Genomic DNA, 24593 nt, shown 5'->3' with positions numbered 1-24593 from the left:
CTACTCCTCATGCTCAAGCAAGATGGCCGGCTTTGATCTCATTACCCCATCTAGGATTATCCTGTGCCTCTATTCTAGTACAAGAGCCACTTCTTTTGTTTCCCATCCTCTCAGTTTTGCTCATTTCAACAGTTATTGTTTGAGGACTTACCACGTTCAAGACAAAATGCCACGCACTGAACATTCAAAAGTGATCAACTCACGGCTCCTTAAGTTTCCACACAGCCGCTTGAATATATACATATAGCCACAAATATTTTCTTTGTAAAAAGGTGAATAGAAAAGTGGGTGGCAGGCATAAAGTGCTGTGGCGATGTGAACAACGTTCAACTTTGGAAGAGATAATCTGATTTTTAAAAATATTTTCAAGTATTAATAATTGAGTATGAATTAATATATTACTCTTCTTATCCACATGTAATATGGAGGCTTAAATATTTAAATTCTTTACATAAAGGAGTGAATAATTTAAGGAACTGTACATGGAAATTAATTTAAGGAATTCCATGGAAAAGCTGAAATAATTTTTTTTAATATAGGATAAAGAGAGACGTTTTCATGTTTATCATATTCTACCAGGTAGGCCAGGTGGAATGCTATGTGTTGGAATAAATAATTACTTTATAGAAAGGTATTAATTTAACTTTAACCTTGATAGAAATTTCACTCTAGGAATAATTTAACATGTGCTACGTGCTAACAGGAATAATTTAACATAATGAGCTAGAAGGTACACACTCCAACATTGGAATATAATGTTATTACAAAAGAGTATTATATCAACTTAAGGAGGAATTTTTGATAAAATGTTTGACTTGAACAGCAATATGATTTAAGGAATTAGGATTATAGCTCAGTGGCTATAATCTATTGAGACGAATATGTACTAATATATGAATATTGCAAGTAATATTGCAGATAATTTTAGGTGTACAGAGGTTTTTTTTTTTTTAAGACTTTCACTTTAGGAAAGGGCCAGTGAACAAATAAGAATAGTAGATAAAACAGTGACATATCTATGGAAAGTTTCTGAGCCTGTCTTTAATGAGGCTCTTCACTAGATCTTATGACTACAGTTAGAGCAAGAGGAGTATCAGAACTTGGACATACATTATCTCATTTAATTTTTACTATAATTTTCTGAAATTGACATAATCCCCTTTGTTTCTCAGATGAGGAACTGAATTAGAATTTAATGACAAGAAGTCTTACAGGTTCTGTGATATATAGAAAAAAGTAAACAATACGAAAAACAACAACAAAAATGTAGTCCTTGACTGAAGAAATCATGAGAAAATATCAAGATGAACAAATTTTAGAGCTGTGCAACTAAACAAGAATTTATTCTAATTCTGACTCCATACTCTACTACATGCATAATTTTAACCACTTTATTTAACTTCTTTGAACCATAGACTAGAAGTTTGAAAAAATATGCACAATACTATCTTCAGGTAAGTTAAAATTAATGAAATATAGACTAACCATCTATTAAACGCAGATGACCAAAAGTAATTAATTCCTTTTACTTCCCCCACTTTGGGTGAACACATAGTCTAAGACAGAAGATATAATTTGTATTCAAGTAACTAATATTCAGAAGAGAAAGTGCATACTGCCATAAGAAAAAGTTTAAAGACATTTTTGATCTAGCATCTCCTAAGGGTTATCTGATTTCTGCAGCTATAGAGAATTCCTTTATTCTGGTGAAATGTTTATTATTTCATGTTTTACATTCACAGTTTACTCTGCCTACCTTACACACAGAGAATAATTTTCAAGTTTCCATTCTGCAGAACCTAGATTCTAGTTCAAAGTGTTGGATGATCCAACCACCGAGGTAAGTAACTATAACCTTATCTCTCCTTGCCTTAATTTTCTCAAATATCAAATTGAATTGAGGTTTTTGGTAAATCACATTATAGAGATTTTAACAAAATAAGTAAGTTGATACAAAACAATTTAAAAAAATTCATTAGGTTTATGAAATTTTATTCATACCTTATATTTGGTTTTAATAAAATAATTCCTATTAAACTTTCAGCACCATGCATATCTTCGATTGTTAGGCTGCCAAGAAAGTTGACTCTTAACTAAAATACTTGCAGTGTGCTCATGAAATTCTTCAAGAAAAGATACCAACCTTCCTCATCTCCTCAAAATCTTCCATGGAATCATCATTTCTGTAGAAATCTGCATATGCTTTCTTCCTTGGTTCAGCCACAGCAAACTTTTTTTGGGGCTGTCTCATTTCAGAGCTAACAGCTGCTTAATCTGCTTGATAATGTTTTTCTGCTGTCAGATGGGCTGCATCAGGTTCTACAACTTCCTCCCAACTGGCTCCAATATAAACATTCACTGGAATTGGGTCAACTGTTAAATCCATACGTCGTCACAAGAAAACCTATGGGACAAAGAAGAAAACAGCAAGTGCTTTAGATATTTGTCATCCTGTAGGACTTAATTCTCAAATCAAAAAATGTATTTTCAGAAAGCTGTGATGATATATTGGAAAAAAGTGTCTTGATAACTATTTACCAAATGGCTATCTTTAAAAAATTCTGATACTTTTGCCACAACCTGGCACAGCTCTTCCTTGCAGTGGGCTCCCTTAATTCTAATTTTAGGGTAGATGAATCAGTCAGTGGTAGATTGCTTTAATTATTGTTATTTGTTACTCTTGTTGTTGCAATTCTTAGTGTGATTTAACATTTATTAAGAATGTGCCATATGGTAGGCAACCTACTTCAAATTTTCAGATGTTTTGATGTATGTTGACAACAGTTTTTACTTTCCTTCTGTGTTTGATGTTATTTCTCTTTTTTTCTATTTAAACAAAATCCTGTATTTGGCACTCTTAGCTTTCTGCTTGTTCTCTAAAACTACAGTCAATGATGTATGATGAAAGAGCTCTAAATAGGAGCCAGAAGACAGAAGTTTTAGGAAATAATTAGTCATGTTCTTTTATAGATTTTTTTGGAGCTATAAAATAACTTCTGTCTTCATTTTTTAAAATCTGTAATTGAGGATAACGTGAATGATTTCTAATGTGAGTTCCAGTTCTACCATGTCATCTGTTTTGGTATGATTGAAACCCTTCATTATGAGAAACAAGCAGTAATTGTCTAGAGAAAAACAAATAATCAAAGTCAAATTCTGTTTACACAGTAATTTGTTTGCTTGTGTCTTAATTTTGATCATCAGTTTTTCAGTATTTAAAATTTTTTTATTGAACTGTAACTGATTTACAGTGTTTCAGGTGTACAGCAAAGTGATTCAGTTATACATATACATACATATTTTTCTTTTTCAGATTCTTTTCCATTATAGGTTATTACAAGATATTGAATATAGTTCTCTGTACTATGCAGTGGATCCTTGTTGTTTATCTATTTTATATATAGTAGTTTGTATATGATAATCCCAAACTCCAAATTTGTCCCTCAGCTTCTCTTTCCCCTTTGATAACTCTAAGTTTGTTTTCTATGTCTATGAGTCTGTTTCTGTTTTGTAAATAAGTTCATTTTTATTATTTTTTAGATTTCATATATAAATATCATGCTATCTGTCTTTCTCTGACTTACTTCACTTAGTATGTTGTTGCAAATGGCATTATTTCATTCTTTTTTATGGCAGAGTAATATTCCATTGTGTGTGTACGTGTGTGTGTGTGTGTGTATACATCACATTTCATTATCCATTTATCTGTCAATGGACATTTAGGTTGCTTCCATGTCTTGGCTATTGTAAATAGTATTGCTATGAACACTGGGGTGCGTCTGTCTTTTCCAGTTAGAGTTTTCATCTTTTCTGGTGATATGCCCAGGAGTGGGATTGCTGGACCATATGGTAACTTTATTTTTAGTTTAAGTAACCTCCATACTGATCTCCGTAGTGGCTCCACCCATTTAACTTTCCACCAATAGTGTAGGAGGGTTACCTCTTCTCTACACCCTCTCCAGCATTTATTACTTGCAGACTTTTTGATGATGGCCATTCTGACTGGTGTGAGGTGATACCTCATTGCAGTTTTCATTTGCATTTCTCTAATAATTAGAGAAGTTGAGCACTTTTTCATGTGTCTGTTGGCCATCTGTAGATCTTCCTTGAAGAAATGTCTGTTTAGGTCTTCTGCCCATTTTTTGCTTGGGTTGTTTGTGTTTTTGGTACTGAGCTGTATAAACTATTTGTATATTTTGGAAATTAATATTTAGTTATGGTTATAGGTATAGTAAAGTTTTTGAGGTATCACTACATTCTAAGGCTGATATGTAACCGATTAATATCAACTTAAGTATAAATTTTATTTTCACAGTGTTCTAGAGGAGGGTATATATCCAAAGGAGACATGTAAACGGTTCCTTGTTCTGGAGGCTAACTGAAAAGACTCTGCCCTGTCCCTTCCTATATTGCAAAGAAAAGTAAAGCACAGCATGACACAGCAGGAAGACTGCAATTTATCTTCAAGGCCCAGTTAAGATGTATGGATGCTGTGTGCCTCGATGAGAATTACCTCTCTGAGCTCTTTCATGATAATAAGATTAACTTCCCATGATTGCCATAAGTATTGGGAAAGCATACTCACAAAATATTTGACATAGTGTGTTATCACAGAAGAAAACATTAAAATAAGTCAGAGTGTGGAAGGCGGTCTTAACTTTAGGTAGCACAGGTCAATGGCAACAGCGTATTAATCAAGTGAAGCAACAAGGACACTTGTTTAAAGAGGGCAATAATTAAAAGCCTTTAGTCAGGCTGAAGCGAACTTAATGAGTGAGTTGAAAAGTCATGATACCTGGAATCAGTTTTGTTCTTTAAAAATATCATTTACTCATACTTTAAATAAATAACCTCAAATTTCTTTGTTTTATTGAATTAAGCATTCTTATATTATACAATAGGATTTCACATAATATACTGAGTAAAGCTGTGGTCTTTATTCCAGCTACTCATTTTCTTTTCAACACTTTAGACACACTGTACTTGAAGCTTGTTGATTTTTTTTTCTCCAGATGCATCATATTTCCATGCATTTGATGAAGTAATATCATCTTTCCCCAGCTTCAGTGCATAAGACACTCACTGCCATGCTGGACCTTCATGAGCTTCAAAAGCCTTTTTCTCTTTATTTATCTACTAGGACAAATTACTTTGTAGTGTAATTGTCTCTTTATGTCTCTAGTCCTTTTCCTACTCCCATTTACCTTGAGTTCATTAAGGTAAGACTGTGTCTCATGTCTGATATTTATTAAAGGGACATTTATCTTACTAATCACACTAGCAATATATTAATATGAGTGATAAGGGTAAATCTTACCACTTCTATTAATAATATACTAACATTAGAAAGAAATTTGAATCTCTGCAGCCTAATTTCCTATTTTACAGATGATTACCTTAAAAATCTTATATGCCCTGGGAAAATAAATCCTAGTGTATTAGTTTGCTAGAGCTGCCATAGCAAAGCACTACAGACTGGGTGACAAACAACAGAAATTTATGTTGTCACAATTCTGAAGAGTGGAAGTTGGAAATCAAGGTATTGGCAGGGTTGGTTTTTCCCGAGGCCTCTCTCCTTGGCTTCTGATGCCTGTCTTCTCCCTGTGTCTTCACGTAGTCTTCCCTCTATTCATGTCCATGCCCTAAGGGCACCAGTCTTACTGGATAAGAGCCCACTCATATGACCGCAGATTAATTTACTTGCCACTTTAAAGACCTGTCTCCAAACACAGTCACATTCTAAGATACTGGGGGGTTAGGGCTTCAACACTGAATTTTGGATTGACACAATTCAGAATATAATACCTAGTTAGTTAGCAAACAGTTTCTATTGGAATAAAATTCAGTTTCGATAAAGTTGTTAAAATATCTAGACTAAATTTTGTAAATAGAATTTCCAGAAGATCAAAGTAGAATAAAAGCTATGCAGTGGACAATTAAGATACTAGTGTGAACTCTACAGTCAAGTTTAGAGGATACACAGAGAACAGATCTGCAAAAATATAAAAACAGACTAGAAACATTTTGAAAAAATAATAATACAGGGATCTGATCAGTCTCCACAAGATGGCTGCTCTCTTGCTCTTTGCACATCCCCTGCCCGACTAGACCCTGTTTCACTTTCCCCTTACTCACATTATTGTCCCTCACCTAATCTTAGTGTTGAGTCAGCAACTGCCTGAGTGATTGGCCCGATCGCCAGCTAACAGCTGTTCTATTTCTCAGACCAGAAAGATTCCACTAAGTTAGGTTACCAAGAAGAAACTGACCCTCAAGACAGCTGTTGACCTGAAGAGTTGTGGGGGATTCCTTCCTTCCACAGTTTCCCGGGTAACTGAGGAGACCTTCTGAAGTCATCTCCCCATAACTGGTAGCCTCCTCCTCCCCAGAGTGGCAAAGATTGCTGCTGAGTCCTGCCTGCCACCAGCCATACAAAGTGTAGTGTTGCTCCAGGACCTTTGCCTCTGACCTGTAAGTTCCCTGCCCAATGAATGGCTGATGCCTTCAATGCTGACTTAGGTTCTTTCTTTGGTCTCGCGGCTGAGCAGCTGCGAGGACTGCAGGGCTGTGGGGTGCAGCCCAACAACAGGTAGTTGAACTTTTCAGGTATTAAAACATACGGGAATCAATTAAATGCATTTGGCATTATCACAGAAATTTTAAAAAACTGGTCAATGGAACAGAATAAATAATCCCCAGACAGAGATACAATAGTGTATTGGTATTAAGTTTATATTAAATATCACCTTTCACCCACAGGAGAAAGTATGTATGGTTCAATAATGTTGGAATAAATGACATACATTTAGAAAAAAACAAAAGGTTTTAATAGCCAAAAAAAGAAGTACAAGGAAAAAGAAAAAATTGGCAAAGTTTATAATCATGTAATTAATTTCAAACACAAATGAAAAAATTTTAAACAAAAAATAAATATATGAAACTACATTTATCATCACTATGATAATGCTAATTATGATATATATATAATATAACATAATATAAATATATATTACAATGATACAACAAATGATAATATAATATATTGCAATATATTATATAATATGCATGCTAAATATATTTTATAATGGTAAAATATTGTTCTTGAAAATATTTGATAATATATATTTTTATATACAATATATAATATACTTTTAAAACAGTCTAATAATATGCATGTATTATACAGTATATATTTTGTAATGCAGTTTAATAATATGTAACATATATACATATAAAAGCAATTTGATAATATATATCTTTGTATCCTTTGATCCAGCAATTTCATTTCCTTAATCTAATCTATAGAAAATAAATACACAGCAAACATATATGAATTGAGATATTTGAAGTTAAGGAAATTGGAGCTGTTAGGCAGCCTATTTTCTTGACAAATCACAATCTATATATGTTTATGTGGATTGGCATCAAATTTATAAAAACAGCTTCCAAGGCTATGGACTTACATAAGTATATATAAAAGGCATATAGAATAACCTTTGGATATTTTCAAATAATCCAACAATGACGTGTGTGTGTGTGTGTGTGTGTGTGTGTGTGTGTTTGCAAAGAGCTGTAGACCACCACAGGGTTGGGCAGTCAAGTCCTTAAGCTTTCCACCTGAATGACTATATTAAACATAAAAGGAAAAGCCTACTTACTTCAAAGACTGGCTACAATGTTCATTATAATTATCTTAAAACTTACCAGGCAATCAATCTGTCTGCTTATTTTTCTAATTTCTATTGAAAGGACATGGTTTAAACATTCCTCAGCATTAGTAAGAGTATATGTTCATGAATCTGGGAGTTTGAATTAAGCTAGTGATTTCAGGGTTAGCTCTTTGTCTATAAAGATAGATTTTCTTGGAAAGAATTACAGTTTCTGTGGTTGCATAGAAAACGTAGATTATTTCTTCTTTGCTGGACAAATACCAACCTCACGTCAATGTAGGACCAGAATGTGCCTAGCATTCAAAGTGGCGGTTTGCCAGTTTGAAAGGTTTCTAATAAGAAAAGGGGCTATTGTAGTTTATTTTCCTTCTTTCTTTCTTTTTTCTTGTGGGTGAGGTAATTACGTTTTACTTATTTACTTTTTAGAGGAGGTACTGGGGCTTGAACCCAGGACCTTGTACATGCTAAGCATGCACCCTACCACTTGAGGTATGCATTTCCCCCTTATTTTCCTTTAAATCACAAAGTGTATGGTTTGTGCAGCAGGCCACACAGAAATAGATAGATAGATAGATAGATAGATAGATAGATAGATAGATAGATAGATAGAACTTTGCTGACACTCCACACGAATTTTGTCTTCTTCACTTAGAAACCTGCAAGGAATTTTTTTCTCTTCTTTAAAATCTTTTTAAACTTTTGTTTTCTCTCTGGGCTGCCATTCTGTGTTTGCAGGGAAAATCAACCTGGATGGAATATTGGCTCCCACTTAGGGACAGCCAGCCACTACAGAGTCACTAACTTTTATTATATATACCGAAGACTGGCTCCATACAAAAGGCACTTCAGAAGCATTCACATTGCAATTAGGCAATGCAAGAGCAGAAAGTGGTTTGGATCAGAGTTATGGACATTGAAAAGGCAACTGATGAAGATAAAATGAAAAATATAAAGCATCAAACAGCATTAATTATTTCTCAGGGTTAAAAATAGGTAGTATATGACTGCTTAAGAGCTCAGACTTTGATGTCAGACAGAAGCTGAAACCTCGTCTGCTGCCATTACTAGTTCTGTGATGAGCTATTTACTCATGTTGTTAACTTCTGTTTCTTCATTGGTAAATGAAACAAATCATCTGTCATAGTGGTATTTTTAAGTATGGAGAACAGTACGGAGATTCCTTAAAAGACTAAAAATAGATTCACCATATGATCCAGCAATTCCACTCCTGGGCATATACCCAAAGGTAACTGTAATCTGAAAAAATATATGCACCCCAATGTTCATAGCAGCACTATTTACAATAGCCAAGACATGGAAGCAACTTAAATGTCTGTTATAGTGTTTTGAAGTGGTTGATAACATATGACACATAAATTGCTAAGCCTGACATATGGTATAGAGTAGATGTTAAAACACATATTTACTATTTTCACTATGTTATTATCATTATTATCATTATTAAAAGTGAATTGAGAGGGATGAATACTGTTACTCAATATTTAAAATCGTTACTACACTTTTTATTTTAAAATTGTTATTACACTTTTAACAATTTTTTACCAAAAATGTTTATACAAACTGAAGAACTTCCATATAATAAAATATCTAGTGGTATCTATGGATAATTTAATCATAAGGTGTCATTCACCTGCATTACCAAATGAGAAACATTGAAATATATTATTCTGGCAAGATTGTTTCCCTTTCATATGGAAACATTGCAAGATCTCAGGTGCTGCGTAGTCATTAATACAATATAAATTCTCATTCCACTACTAAATCATTGAAGTGCTAGTTAAAATAATTATTTTTGTAATGCTACAAGATACAAAGTTTGGTTTTCTTATTTTTTTTAATCTGGATAAGATATGGGTGAGAGATCTTTGCGCATAAGAATACCTGAGCAAAGATGACAAGGGATGCTGTTTGTACAATTATAGAGGAATCAGACAGCAATATACACAAACACACCCTCCATACACTCACTACACAAACACACACACATGAATCTAGAGTACATCTAGATTAAATATCTAGACTACAGGCTTGTGATTGTCGGTATTCTTTTATGCATTCTTATTTGCTTACATCAAAAGATGAATCAACTGGGACATTGTGCTGTATACCAGCAATTGACACATCATAACTGATGGTACTTCAATTAAAAAAAGAAAGATGAATCAAAAAATAACTAAGCAAGAGTGGTTAAATATTATTTTCCCCCAAATCATTAAAAACATGCATGTGTAAAAATTAAATCCTACAGCTACATAATATTCTGATCATCAGCCCTCCATATTGAATAATTGGAATTTCTTGAAACTGATATACCCTGAAAATAATAAATACTAATTATGTTAAACACTATTAGGTGCAGAAAATATATAATGTCAGGATGCATACATTCCATACATTGTATCTCCAATAAAACCTATAGTGTAATGTGCCCTGTTGTTAACATAATACCTTTCCATTAACTTGGTTTCTACCTTTTTTTGTGGCCTGGGTCCTTATACAACTTTTGGTGACTGGATTTCTGCCTGAGACCCTGATTTGACATATTTACTTTTTCTCAGTATGGAAAAGTTTAAATCAGTAAAACTGCCTCATATCCAGCATAATGTTGGAATAAAGACTTTGTTTAATAGTAAGTTACCTACCTACCTAGAGTCTCTGCTTCACTCGGCTCCCGAAAGCTTTGGTGCTGTCGTTCACGCTTATAGAGATCAATTCTGTTATCTGCTGCCAGTACAACCTTCTTTCCACTTCCTCTCTGCCTGGCTGAATTTCCACACATTTCTGTGACCACATGTTACTTGATCCTAAAATTCTGAATTTCTTTTTTAATCTCCTAGACACCACTACATGTTCAAGTTACTCTAGTTGTAGAATTTCCTGACTCTGTTGCTACCTAAATACTACCTGTTCTCTCCTCTTTACATCGTCTACCCTTTTCAACAATGTAGACTAGTCTTTCCCATCTCTAGGGTAACCGTATGCCCTGGTTTGGGTACAACAGTTCTGATTATATTTGTTTACCTGCAGAAGTTGTTGCTAACTCTCATGCCACTTTCAAAGTGTCTTGATTTAGAAGGTAAATTTGATTCTCATCCTACTCATTTAATACTTTCCATAAACCACTGTACTTAAGATCCTGCCCTCACTAGCACGTGGAACTTTGCTCACTAAAGTCATCAGAGACTCGTATTTGCCGAGGAAAAACATTTCAGTCTTCATCTCACCCGATTCCTCTCCACTTGGCACTTTATACCATCCCCTCCTTCAAAAACCTCCAATCGCTTTGAGCCCGTGGTTTCACATTATCCACATTCTTTTATCTCTATCCCTCTGGTTTAGTTCCCTCCTGCTCGTATTACTTCTTCCCCGTCCCTTAAATATCAATATTGCTCGATTCTTTCTATCACATTACAGCTCTGTATATGCTTTCCTAAGATGGTTTCATGACCTTCCTCATTCCACTTACCTCCTATATGCAGATGATTCCCAAATTAATATTCCCAAACATGTCTCCCTGCTCCATGTCTCCTCCAACAAATTTTATAGGCATATTGTTCATATCTGTCCCTGCCTCTTAAGTGATAATATCATTGTCCTGGGCTGTTAGTATTGTTTTATCATTAGTCTTCATTCCTTTAGATTTAACCCTTAAACAGTTGTCTTCTAACTAAAATGAAAGTATATCATTCTTGCTCAAAACACTTCAGTCTCTTTTTTCATTTATTTCAAATTCCTATAATGGCAAATAAGATTCTTTATCATAAGACCTTTGCCCACTTCTTCAGCTTTCTCTTATCTCTCCACATGCTTTACCTTAAATTTTGCCTAAATTTTAACACAGAGAACTCCCTATCTAATTCCAACCTCCTAAATCTAATCACCCATGACTCTGCCCAAAACATATCGGATACGTATGTTCATTGGCAGGCCCACTATCCTGTTCCCCCGTCCATTTCTTCAAGAGTTAAATGAGAGTTCTTTGAGGTAGACATCACGTCACCTCTGTTGTGGGTTTCTTCCCTAGAATTATAGGAGCTCCTTTTGAACTACAACTGGAAATGAATCCTGTATTTCTTGCTAATGCAACAGTGGCTGCAGCTGCAGCAGAAGCAGTTGTAACAATAAAATCTGCATTTCTTTCTTAACAATTATTAGGAAAAAATTTGTAATATTGATGAAATTCCCCAAAATCATATATTATATTTGTTTCAGAAACCTTTGATTATATTTCAAATTGTTTGCAGAATTGTTTCATTAAAAACTGGTAAATTATACTATTTTTATACATGAAGATCTGACCCAATGAGTATATCAGATATGAGTTTAGATTTTTAAAAACTTATATTAGATTTGCATAATGAGAACCAATAAAAGTTTAGCTTCTCTTGATTTATTGTGAGCCCAGAATTTAGGCTTTAGTCATAGCTTCCATGAATTTGTTGATGGAAAAGAATTTATGCTTATTTTTCATTGTGAAACTTTCTATAAAATATTTTATTATGCTTAAAAAATTATATTCCAAGGACAAATATCAGAATTTTTTAAAGATACTACTTTGGGTGAAGAATTTGGAGTTGGATGAGTAGAATAAAATAACACTTCAAAATGATTATGGTAAATTTTACTCCCTAGAAAGGAAACATCCTCAGTTTATCAGATATACTTCTTGTTGATTGTACCTGGATATTTTTCTCACAGAGTCTGAAAGCAGTTTTCCTCACTGTTTCTCCTAAATTTGAATCTTGTATAAATAAAATCTATTATTCTCTTACTCATCATTAAGTGATAAAATTTATACATAAGTACAAAAGCTACACTAAATGTTTACCCAGGTATTTATATGAGCAGGGATTTTATATATATGCAGTGCAAAAATGATTATTTTTCATGCTAGAAATAAGTATTAAAGAGTGATTTGGATCCTTGGCACTGTTTATTGCTATGGTCTGTTACCTAATACCTAGCATTAAGCCACTCCTAATTGCATAAATTTTACCACATTGATTATTAAACCTTTCGACCTTTGGTAAATTAACACCTCATTTTGTTAATAAACTCTTGCAATGAATAATAATTATTTAATGCAAGGAGGTTTTATTTTGACAAACTAAAGCAGAAAGCTGTTAAGCATAAAATAATCTCTTGATAAAAACTGGGTCATAGCCATGATGTTATTTGTCACACTCCTTTTACTTAGCAGTGCGGACATGGCTAGGGAACACTAGATAAGCAGCCCTAGGTGTTTAGGCCACTGATAAACTCACAGATGTTGAGTATTAGGTAGACAGTAACCAGTGAGGGTAACTGAGGACTGGAAAGCCTCTATTACCCACTGGACTGTTTCCACCCTTTTGCCCACAATATGTTCTCCTATAAAAGCACTGGGAAAGCAGAGACATCCTTGGTTGTTTATTCATGGACTTCATGCCACTCACCTTTATGGGGTGGACGATTAATACAACTTTCAGTATTATCTATCGTACCCGATGGCAAATTGAATCCTTCAGCTGTTCAGGTCAAAAACCTTCGAGGCATTTGTGACTTCTCTCTCACAATCACTTAGCTAAAACCAACAGCTTTGCTTTCAAATCTAATTTATAACCAAATCAATTCACAGCACCTCCACTGCTATCACTCAAGCCTAATCCAGAAAAATCCCTTGCTTAGATTATTGTAATATCTTCTAAACAGCCCCACATCTCTACCTTCACCCTTCCTCCTGCTGTCTTTTTCATCACAGCAGCCAGGGTAATCCTTTTAAATGTAGGTCAGATCATGATGCTTCTGTACTCAAAAGTTTCTAAGTGCTCATTTTGTGAGTAAAGCAGCAGCATACAAATTTCTTATTATGCCCTTCAAGGCCATATCCATTTGCTATTGCTGTGTATATTTAGAAGGCTTAAAATCACACACATTTATTACCTCCTAATGTCTACAGGCCAAATGTCTGGACTGACATCCTGGTGCTGACAAGGGTTACAGTCTCATCAGTGGTTTGACGTGCTTCCATGCTCCCCCAGGGTTGTTGGGAAAAAGTCCATCTCTGGCTTGTTGCTGGTTGTAGGACTGAGGACTGTGTTTTCTTTCTGGCTGTCATGAGCAGGTTACTCTGCATTCCTAGAGGTCACCTGCAATTCCTGGTTATGTGACCATGTCCACAGGCCGTCTCAGAGCATGACAGCTTATTGCTTCAAAGCCAGTAAGGAGAATGAGAATCTCTAGTGTGTGTGTGTGTATGTGTGTATGTGTGTATGTGTGTGTGATTTCATGTAAGTATAGAATCATTGTGTAATTGTGGAAGTAACATCCCATCATCTTTGCCATCTTCGAATAGTGAGAAGCAAGTGACAGGTCCTGCCAACTCTCAAGGGGAGGGGGTTCTATAGGACATGAATACAGAAGCCACCAGAGTGTCTGTCAAAACAAGGCCCTGACTGGTCTCCCACGCCCCGTTTCTCCATCTTCATCTCGCACCTCTCTCCCCTTTACCTACTGTGCTCCAGAGAGACTGGCATCCTTCTGGTTCCTTAAGTCACAAAACAAAGTGGCATTTCAGCCCTTCCTGCTCACCCTTCTTGCTGATCAGAAAACTCTTTCTGAGCAAATAAATCCACATGACTGGCATCTGTACTGCATTTATATCTGTACTCAAATATAAGCTTGTCAGGAAGAACGTCCCTAACCATCTCGCACAATGCAGCAACCCCCATCCTCCTTACACCGTATCCTGGAAATACTTTTTGTCATTGAATATGTCAGTACTTGGCATTTTATTTATTTTTGATTTGTTCATTGTCTATCACCCCCACATCATCATGAGAATACAAAATTTTTATTTATCATTGAATTCTAGCCCCAAGAACAGTGCTTGCTGTGCATTTACTGAGGAAAATCTTAATAAATATGCATGCAATGCACTATCGGGCTGTTTCCTTGCTTTCTGAATAGGGACTGAATTGGATCAAAATGATGATGCCGTTTCTGAGAGAGAACAGTGTTTCAACAAATAGTCTATAATATAGAATAAAAATCTTACTCTTGGTTATTTGATATGTCTCTTTGTTTTATGTGAATTTCCCCTCTAATTTGACTGATGCACTTGAACCTTAGCATCTATAAGTTGACTTATTCATTATGCAGATAATATGGTAGTAAGAGCCTTGCTGGATGGAAGACAAGAAAAGTATGATTCCTGGTGCAGATCTACTCATAGAATTTCGTAAGGGTCCTTCCACAAGATAGGTATTCAATAAATAGTCACTGAAGTAAATAGGGCCTAAACTAGCCAGCTATTTGCAGCTCTGCTGGCTGTGATCTTCAATCAGCGGGAAATAATACAAGATGACCACATGGAGTTGTGGAGTATTCCTATTTTTTATCACATTGATTATTAAACAATAGTTATTAACATAGACCATTGCTTCAAAGATGTTGCTACTAACATTTTTGTCCATTCAACTGACTATAATTGAAGTGCAGTTGTCAGTCTTAGAGGTTTGCATTTATGCTTGCTCCATTTTCATGAAAATCCCATAGTGCTTGAGAAAACACCATCAGGTACACAGACACAAGAATGCACATCAAAACAAAATAAGACCTGGGATTCTAAAGGGAAGACATACTATGCTAATGAGGTCAAGAGAATTCAATGTGTGCCTTGGCAATAATAAGGAATCCTGAAAGAAATAATTGGGATCAAGGTTATGAATACAGAGGAGGTTAAATCAAACTGTAAATGCATGATGGGTCAAGATACTAGAATATGCAGCCAAAATATATTTCCTGGAGAAAATGAAGATCTGTATCCGTATTAGAACTACCCACACAAAGGGATATAATAATACTAGAAAGAAGACATGATTACGAATTTGATTTAATTATAGGTTATATTGGAGCTAACTTGCCAGATGAAGAAAGGGGATGAAGACTACATTTTTCTTAAGATAATCAAGCAAGGAAGAAAAGCAATTAAGATTATAATAATTACAGCACAATCTTCTGATAATAGGGTTACTATAAGTAATCAACAAGACCCATGATGTTCTGTGTAATTTAGTGCACATCTCAAAAATTGGCTTTTATGGAATGCCAATAAATCATTTAAGTCTGCTCTGTGTGGAAAAAATAATATAAACTTACTATTTAAAAGTCTTCACCTTGAGAAAAGACACTGTCTTATGATGTGGAGGGATTTTAAATTGCTTCAAGATTTTGAAAAGAGATTTGGCAGTGCCTATCCAAATCTTTTATGCCCTTAACTCAGCAACTTCACTGCTACTATATTTCCCACAGAGAAACATAAAGAATGAAACAAAAGTGATATATTCCATGCTGTTCATTATAGCATTGATTATAACAGCGGAAAAAAGCTAAACTCAACCTAAATGACCATCAATACGCAGAAGGTTTAAATAAAATATGATATATGTAAACTATGAAATGCTATGCAGTATTTTTAGAAATCAGCTAAAACTCAATAAGCTAATGTGGAAATATCTTTCTTATGTATTAAAATTAAGCATAATACAATATAATTATGTATAATATAATCATATTTGTATATATTTTATATGTATATGCACATATACTTTAAAATTTATACATATATATCATATATAATATATACATATGTATATACATATGTACATACATACACAAAGCTAGAAAGGGCACGATGTAGGCTGTGAAATTTTGGTTACATCGATTTAAATAGTATCTTCATGACTTTGGGAAAGTTCCTTAATTTTTCTGTGCCTCAGATCCCCGTCTGTAGTATCAAATGTAAAATTTAATATAATATAAAATGAGACTAGTAACATTTACCTTACGGTTTATTTTGAAGATTAAATCTGTTAGTGCATGTGTACATGTAGAACACTGCCTGTGACATTATAAGCAGTTCGTTAAGAACCAGCCATATTAGCACCACCATCACCACCATCATCTTTATCATTATCATTGTTTTGACAAGTATACTTACATTAAAAGAATCTTTCTCTGGTGGGGGAGGTATAGCTTGGTGGTAGAGTGCATGCCTAGCATGCATGAGGACCTGGGTTCAATCCCCAGTACCGCCATTAAATAAAGATGAATAAACCTAATTACCTCCCCCTCAAAAAATAATTCAAAATAAATTAATTAATTATAAGAATCTTTCTCTGCAAAGATATTTACATGGAAATGTCAATAACGGTCCTCTGTGTAACCCTAATGAAAGCAAATGGCATCTTTCTAGTTTTCCTCTTTATTACGGTACAGTTTGGGAAACATATATAAGTGTGTGTGTGTGTGTGTGTAATTACTGGTTTACATTTAAACTATTAAATAATAAGCTTATTTTAAAACAGAACATAAACCAGGAAAACAAGTGACTGTGGAAATGCACTTTGTACTTGCATTAGTTTGCTAGGATTGCTGTAACAACCTAGCATACTGGGTGGCTTAAGCAGCAGAAATTAATCTTCTCAAGGTTCTGGAGGCCAGGAGGCTGAGACCAAAGTGTCCGCAGTGCTGATTCCTTCTGAAGGTCACGAAGCGGGGATCTGTTCCAGGCCTCACCCCTGGGCCTGTGGATGGGTTACCTTCTACTTGTGCCTTCATATCATCTTCCCTCTGTCTGTGTCTGTGTCCAAATCTCTTCTGTGTGGACATGGGTCCTATTGGAAGGGCTTACCATAAAGACTTCATTCCACATCAGTATCCACTGTAAATACCCTAACTCCAAATCCGGTCGCATTCTAAAGCGGGGTTAGCACTTCAATCCATGAATTTTGGGGGGCGGGGGAAGAGGGGATACAAGCAGGCCCGTCAAAGCATGCTAAACGCTAAACCCCCTCTCCTCTTAGGTATACTTTTTTTTTTAACATTTTTTATTGATTTATAATCATTTTACAATGTTGTGTCCAATTCCAGTGTTCAGCACAATTTTTCAGTCATTCATGGACATATACACACTCATTGTCACATTTTTTTCTCTGTGAGTTATCATTAACATTTTGTGTATATTTCCCTGTGCTATACAGTGTAATCTTGTTTATCTATTCTACAAGTTTGAAATCCCAGTCTATCCCTTCCCACCCTCCACCTCCCTGGTAACCACAAGTCTGTATTCTCTGTCTGTGAGTCTATTTCTGTCCTGTATTTATGCTTTGTTTTTGTTTGTTTGTTTGTTTTTGTTTTTGTTTTTTAGATTCCACATATGAGCGATCTCATATGGTATTTTTCTTTCTCTTTCTGGTACTTCACTTAGAATGACATTCTCTAGGAGCACCCATGTTGCTGCAAATGGCATTATGTTGTCGGTTTTTATGGCTGAGTAGTATTCCATTGTATAAATATACCACCTCTTCTTTATCCAGTCACCTGTTGATGGACATTTAGGCTGTTTCCATGTTTTGGCTATTGTAAATAGTGCTTCTATGAACATTGGGGTGCAGGTGTCATCCTGAAGTAGATTTCCTTAGGTATACTTTTTATTGTTAGAATTTAATCATTTTAGAAACAGTGGTCACAGAATGGAGGAGGAAGGGGATTAACTTTATTTCTGGAACTTTAGAGTTTAGCTCAATCTTTGCCAAATTAGTGGGGACTGTTTTGGTTTTATAATAGTTGGGACAGGGTATCGTATTGAAGATCTAACTTTCTGTTTTGAAGAAGAGCAGCACTGGAGGTCCTTCCTCACTGGGAAGTGACATCTGTAAGCTGGGTATGATGTTGCCTCACTCATACTCAAGGATGAGGAGAGGCCTTTTGTATTTCTAAGCAAACTTGACTTGAATCTTCCTTACGTCTGAGGATGGCACAGTGTGTTTGTCTGTGTATATGTCTGTATGTGTGTCTCTAAAATTAAAACACTCCTTAGAGGTGTGATGGACATATGCCTTGTGTTTTACAGAAAACAATTCAAAGTTACATCTGCAAACCTAGATAAAGATTAATAGGAATTTTCTTATTCTCAAAACTGTCCTGATGAAGACCATGAATTATATGGTCACCCAAATGTGTACCAACCAAACCCTATTGTCTTAGGAATTGAGCCAAATAGTTCTTTACATGTCAAGGAATGAAAAAGAAGGTAGCAAAATTTTGTGTTCTGTGACATCGAAGAAGCTTAAATATCTCTCTGCCTTAGAAATTCTATTAAATCCTGTGAGTCAAATAACTGAGGAATTATCTGAAATTGATACCAACTCCATCATTTAAAGGTAAGTGAGCTTGAACAAATGGTTTAAATTCTCAATGTCTCAGTTTCCTCATTAGTAAAATGAGGTAATTATGCTATCTAATTTATTTGTTTTATTATTTTTTGTTTCTTTGAAACAAGTCTGAAATGCATCTCAGTCCCCAGATTTTACACAACCTTTGGCGAATGGAACCCAGCAGCTCAGATGGGCCCCTTCTACAATCTTACAACCAATTTCCTTTCTTCATAAGTCACCAGGACTCTAATTTCTATCAACATAGATTATGTTGGCCTATTCTTTAATTTAATATGAACTTCACGTGAATCTTACAGTAGGTACTTGCTCGTACCTGGCTTGTTCTGCTTAACACAATGCTATTGAGACAGTTCACGTTGTTCAATGTTCACGGATGACTCAGCAGCTCACTCCCTTTTATTGGTGAGGAGTTTCCTACTGTGTGAATATGATAATATGTTTTCACCAGTCTCCTGTTTGTGAATTTGTGATTCATTTTCAGTTTTGGCTTTTTAGGAATAAAGCCGCTACAAAACTTCTTATAAAAATCTTTTGTGGTATTTTCCTTTCCCTTGGTTAAAGTAAAATTACTGGATCAGGGAAGGTATATGTTTAACTTTTATACAGTGCCAGTTTCATAAAGAGATTGCATCATCTTTCATCCACATCAAAATTGTATGAGAGTTCCAACTTCGCCACTCCCTCATCAACATTAGGGGTTACCAGCCTTTTCAGTTTTAGACATCCCAGAGAATGTGTAGTGGTATCTCACTGCAGGGTTGTTTTAACTTGAATTGCCACGATAACTAACGATGGAAAGCAAATTCAATGGCTGATATGCATCTTTTTCAGTGAACAGTCTGTTAAAGTAGATTACCCACTGTGATAGTTAGTTTTCTGTGTCAGCTTGACTGGGCCAAGCAATGTTCAGATATCTGGTTGAACATTATTTCTGGATATATCTATGAGAGTATTTCCAGAGATATCAGCATTTGAATTGGTAAACTGAGTAAAGAAATGACCCGCCCCAATATAGGAGGGCATCAACTCATCCACTAAGGGCCTGAATTTAATAAACAGGCAGAGGAAGGCTGAATTCACTCTCTGCCTGACTGCTGATTTGAGCTATCAATCTTCCCTTGCTCTTGGCACCCTTAGTTCTCAGGCCTTCAGATCTGACCCAGACTGGAATCTATCTACACCAGCTCTCTTGCTCTCAGGCCCCTGAACTACACCACAGACTTCCCTGGGTGTCTAGCTTCCAGAGAGTGGACTGCAGTACATCTCAGCCTCTGTGATTGTGTGCACTAATAGCATATCATGTCTCCTTCTCTCTCTGTCTCACTCTGTCTTTGTCTCTGTCTTTGTCTCTCTTTCCTCTCTGTCTGCGTATCTATCTCTATATTTGCATCTATATAGATATAGAGATAGATATGCTTTGTTTCTCTGGAAAACCCTAATACACCTCTTTATATGGATCGTGTTCTTTCATAATTTATGTGCAGGAGTCACTTATATATTCTAGATACAAGTCCTGGGTTAGAAATATAAATGGCAAATATTTGCTCACAGTCTGTGGCTTTTCCTTTTTATTTTCTAAATGGTGACTTTTGATGAGTTTTTCATACTGATGGAGTATAATATATCAATTTTTAAATTTTATATTTAGAGTTTTATATGCCTCCTCTAAGTAAGTTTACCTACCCCAAAGCAGTGAAGACAATTTTTTATGCTTTATTCTAAAAGTTTTATCTCTCAAAACAGTTTTTCTAAGTGGTATATAATAGGGATGGAGATACATATTTTTCTGCACTGATACCCAGTATTTTTGTTGAAAAGCCTTTCTTTCCATCTTTTAAATTGCTTCACTTTGGTGTTTTTATATTTCTTGTATATTTTCTGTTCCACTGATAGAGTTGTGTCTGCTAATGCTATGCTGCTGTCCCTTGATTACTGACATTCTATTGTAAATCATGAAACCATTTGGAGTAAGTCTTCTAACTTTGCTCTCTTGAAATTATCCTTGCTATTTTGAATCCTTTGCAATTCTGTGTAAGTTTTATAACTAGCTGTGAATGTCTATCAAAATAATTGTTCATATTTTGATTGGATTGTATCAAATTTGTATATCAGTTTAAGGAGAATTAACTGCTTAACAATCCATGCAGATGACATGCATCCATGCATTCTACACTTTATTGTTGTAAAAAAGTAAGAATACAAATTTCAATTGAGTAGATTTGGGAGACCAGGAAAGGGAGCTCCAATGCCTGGGGACAATAGCAGAACCCAGCAGGAAGAAGGACTCCTCCTCTATCCCCGCAAGGACTAAGCCAATAAAAAGCCATGGACTCTGTTCACTCGAGACCTCCCGATTTCCTTTTCCTATTTATAAGAGTGTTCTCCTTCGCTTGCCAAGTGGGGACTCTCACTCGGCTCATCATGGTTGAGAAACTCAAATTGCAAGTCTCTGCTGATCCCAGATAAACCCATCTTAGCTAGAAATATCTGACAGTCTATTAATTTCAGATTAGTAATATAAAAGTCCTGCACATATTTTGGTGAATCTACTCCTTTATTTTCTATTGCTATGGTAAATTATGTTTTCTATTAATTTTCATGTTCAGTCTTAGTAAGTTTTTATTCATTTTATTGACCTTTGTAAAAAACCCCAAATATAGCAAATTAAACATTTTCCTTTTTAAACTATTTATTATTTCTCATCTCTTACTTCTTTGGACTTTGTGTAAATTTTATTCATATTTTTTTTACCACATTAAGGCATAAAACTATTTCATTGATCCTAAAATTTTTTCAAGTCTAACATAAGCAAGTAAAGCTAAGTCTAAGCACTGTTTTACATGCATCCCCCAATTTTAATATGTTATATATTCATCATCTAGTTTGAAATACAATGAATGTTAATCTTGTATCCTGTTACCTTGCCAAATTCCTTTATCAACTCTAGCAGGTTGGGGGAAGGGGTGAAAAGGGATAACTAGGGAGTTTGAGATTTGTAGATACTACTATATATAAAATAGATAAACAAGAATTTTATACTGCATAGCATAAGGAACTCTATTTAATATCTTGTAGTAACCCATATTGAAAAATAATATGAAAATGAATATATGTACATATATGTATGACTTAAACATTATGCTGTAGACCAGAAACGGACACATTATAAACATAATAAAAAAGAAATATAATGTAATTTTAAATTATGAATTATTACTTAATTCATATCTATCTTAGAAGTGTATTTTTTAAATTGCCAAGATTTGAGCATTTTAAAGATACCTTGTTGTTTCACATTATAATTTAATTATCTTTTGGTCATTTTATACAATCTCTAATACTACAGTCTTTCTAAATTATTGATGCTTATTTTATGCTCCAGCACTGTCTACTTTTTGGTGAACAGAACTGTAAAGAAAGAATATTTTGCAACTGCTAGGGTATAAATTACAAATATGTAAAGGTGTTTGATAATGCTATTCAGATCTATCTTTACTGACTTTTGTCTATAATATTTCCGTCAATTATTGAAAATCAGTGAAATTTTTTCAAACTATGTTCATGGATTTACCTTCTAGACATTTTATAGTTTCATATTTAAATTTTGTAGACAACAAATACTTTGACCTTATTTTTTGATCCATCCTGGTTATCTCTGTCTTTTACTTAAAGTATCTGGACCATTAATAATTGAAATGAATATTGATATAATTAGAATAAAATCAACAATTTTTTGACTGTTTTCTATCATTGAACTTGTTCTTTGTTCTTCTGTTTTCTGCACTTTTTATATTTTATGATTTTATGTGAGGATTTTCTATGATTTCAGTTCTCTCATTTTATAGTATGTCAATTATACTTCTTATTTTACTAGTCTAGTAGTTTCCCTAGAGTTTGCAATATTCGCTTACAACTAATTCAAGTCCACTTTGAAATAAAACTGTACCACTTTACATGTAGATCAAGTACTTGACAAAAACAAAATATTTCTATTTCTTCATCCCATACCTTGTATCATTGCTGCCATTTAATTTTCATACACACACACACACACACACACACACACACAGTTGACCCTTGAACAAAGCAGGGGTTAGGGCACAGATCCACATATAACTTTATATATATATATATGATAAGATATATAGATAAGATTCCCCACCCCCCAACTTTTCTCAAGGGTTTTGGTTGATGTTTGTTTTTCTATATTTTGAATACAATATTTTTTAGTGTAATTTTTTGGCACTTAATCTTGCTTGGTGTTTCTGAGCTTCCTGGATCTGTGGTTTGATATCTGCTATAAGTTTAAGAAAACTCTCAGTCATTATTGCTTCACATATTGCTTCTCATCTTCTCTTTTTTTTCCTTTTCTTTTAGTTTTCCCATTATGCATATGTTACATCTTTTGTAGATGTTGCGCAGTTCTTGGATATTCTGTTCTAGTGGGTTTTTTTGTTCATTTTTCCCTTTGCTTTTTAGTTTTGGAAGTGTCTGTTGTCATGTCTGCAAGCTCAGAGATTCCTTCTTCGGTCATGTACAGGCTGCTGAGGGGCTTGTCAAAGGCTTTCTTCATTTCTGCTGGCAGTGTTTCTGATCAAGCATTTATTTTTGAGTCTGTCTTAGAACTTCCATCTCTATGTTTGCATTATCTATCTGTTTTTTCATGTTGTCTGCAATTAAATCCTTCTGCATATTAATTATTATTATTTTTTTAAATCCTGATCTGATAAGTCCAACCTATCTGCTGTATCTGGCTCTGGTTCTGATGCTTGTTTAGTCTCTTCAAACTGTTTTTTTCTGCCTTTTATTATGCCTTGTAATTTTTGTAGAAAGGTGACCATGATGTCCTGGTTTAAAAAAACTATAGTAAATAGGCCTTTAGTGATGTAGTGGTAAGTTGTACGGGAAGGGAAGCATCTGTAGTCCTACAGTGAGGTCTCAGCCTTATATGAAATTTCCCCCAGGTAGGTCAGACCCTGGTAATGTATTTCCTCCTGAAGTCATGTCTTGTTAAGAAGAATAAAATACCCTGGCATATTTCAAAACGGTAACTTTCCCTCTTCGCTCGTTGGACGCATGAGGGAATTTTTCTCAGATATTCCCTGTGTTAATGTGGTGGAGCTCCTGTTGGTAAAACTCACAAAAGCATAAGGAACCTTGTACTACTGTGTCCTCATGGAATTTCTTAGCTGCCAAAACTGTCTACACTTAGCATCAAGTGAGTCCTCAATTACAGCTCAGGTTTTCCTGCCCCAGTACTGGTTTCCACAGAGGTTTCTGCTCTGTATGATAATGAATATGCATCATTAAATTAAAACTGTGTTGAATGTAGATAGAAGGAGGCTTAAAAGCATATAGTCTTAAACATTTATATTAGGAAGTAAAACCTGAAAATCAATGATCTCACTGTTTAAATCAAAAGGTTACAAACAGCAAAGTAAACTCACATAAAATATAAAATTGGAAATTTTATATTAACGAAAATAAAAATATAAAACAAATAAACAATAGAAAAAAAAATCAACAAAAAGAAAAGTTTGCTCCATGAAAATACTAAGAAGGTTGAAAAAAATACTTTTGAAGAAAAGGCAGAAATATAAACATTTGTATCAGAAATAAAAATATAGCTTTTCTACAGATTATACCATTATTAAGAAGATAGTAAGTTATAATAAACAACCTT

The 24593-nt window shown here is 34.6% G+C and overlaps 1 long non-coding RNA gene across 1 annotated transcript in view; it reads left to right on the top strand.

Annotated features, from left to right (window-relative positions):
• Positions 1–6380: 6380 nt before the first annotated feature.
• The window catches only part of LOC140698922 (uncharacterized), an 82593-nt gene continuing 64380 nt past the window's right edge, over positions 6381–24593 (top strand). The window contains exon 1 of the long non-coding RNA XR_012076931.1: positions 6381–6471. This is a non-coding gene — a long non-coding RNA (uncharacterized lncRNA). The remainder of the gene's footprint in view (positions 6472–24593) is intronic.

The sequence above is a fragment of the Vicugna pacos genome, chromosome 10 (assembly GCF_048564905.1).
Source record: "Vicugna pacos chromosome 10, VicPac4, whole genome shotgun sequence".
In the NCBI taxonomy this organism is placed as follows: domain Eukaryota; kingdom Metazoa; phylum Chordata; class Mammalia; order Artiodactyla; family Camelidae; genus Vicugna; species Vicugna pacos.
This window is presented reverse-complemented; position numbering and strand designations above follow the sequence as displayed.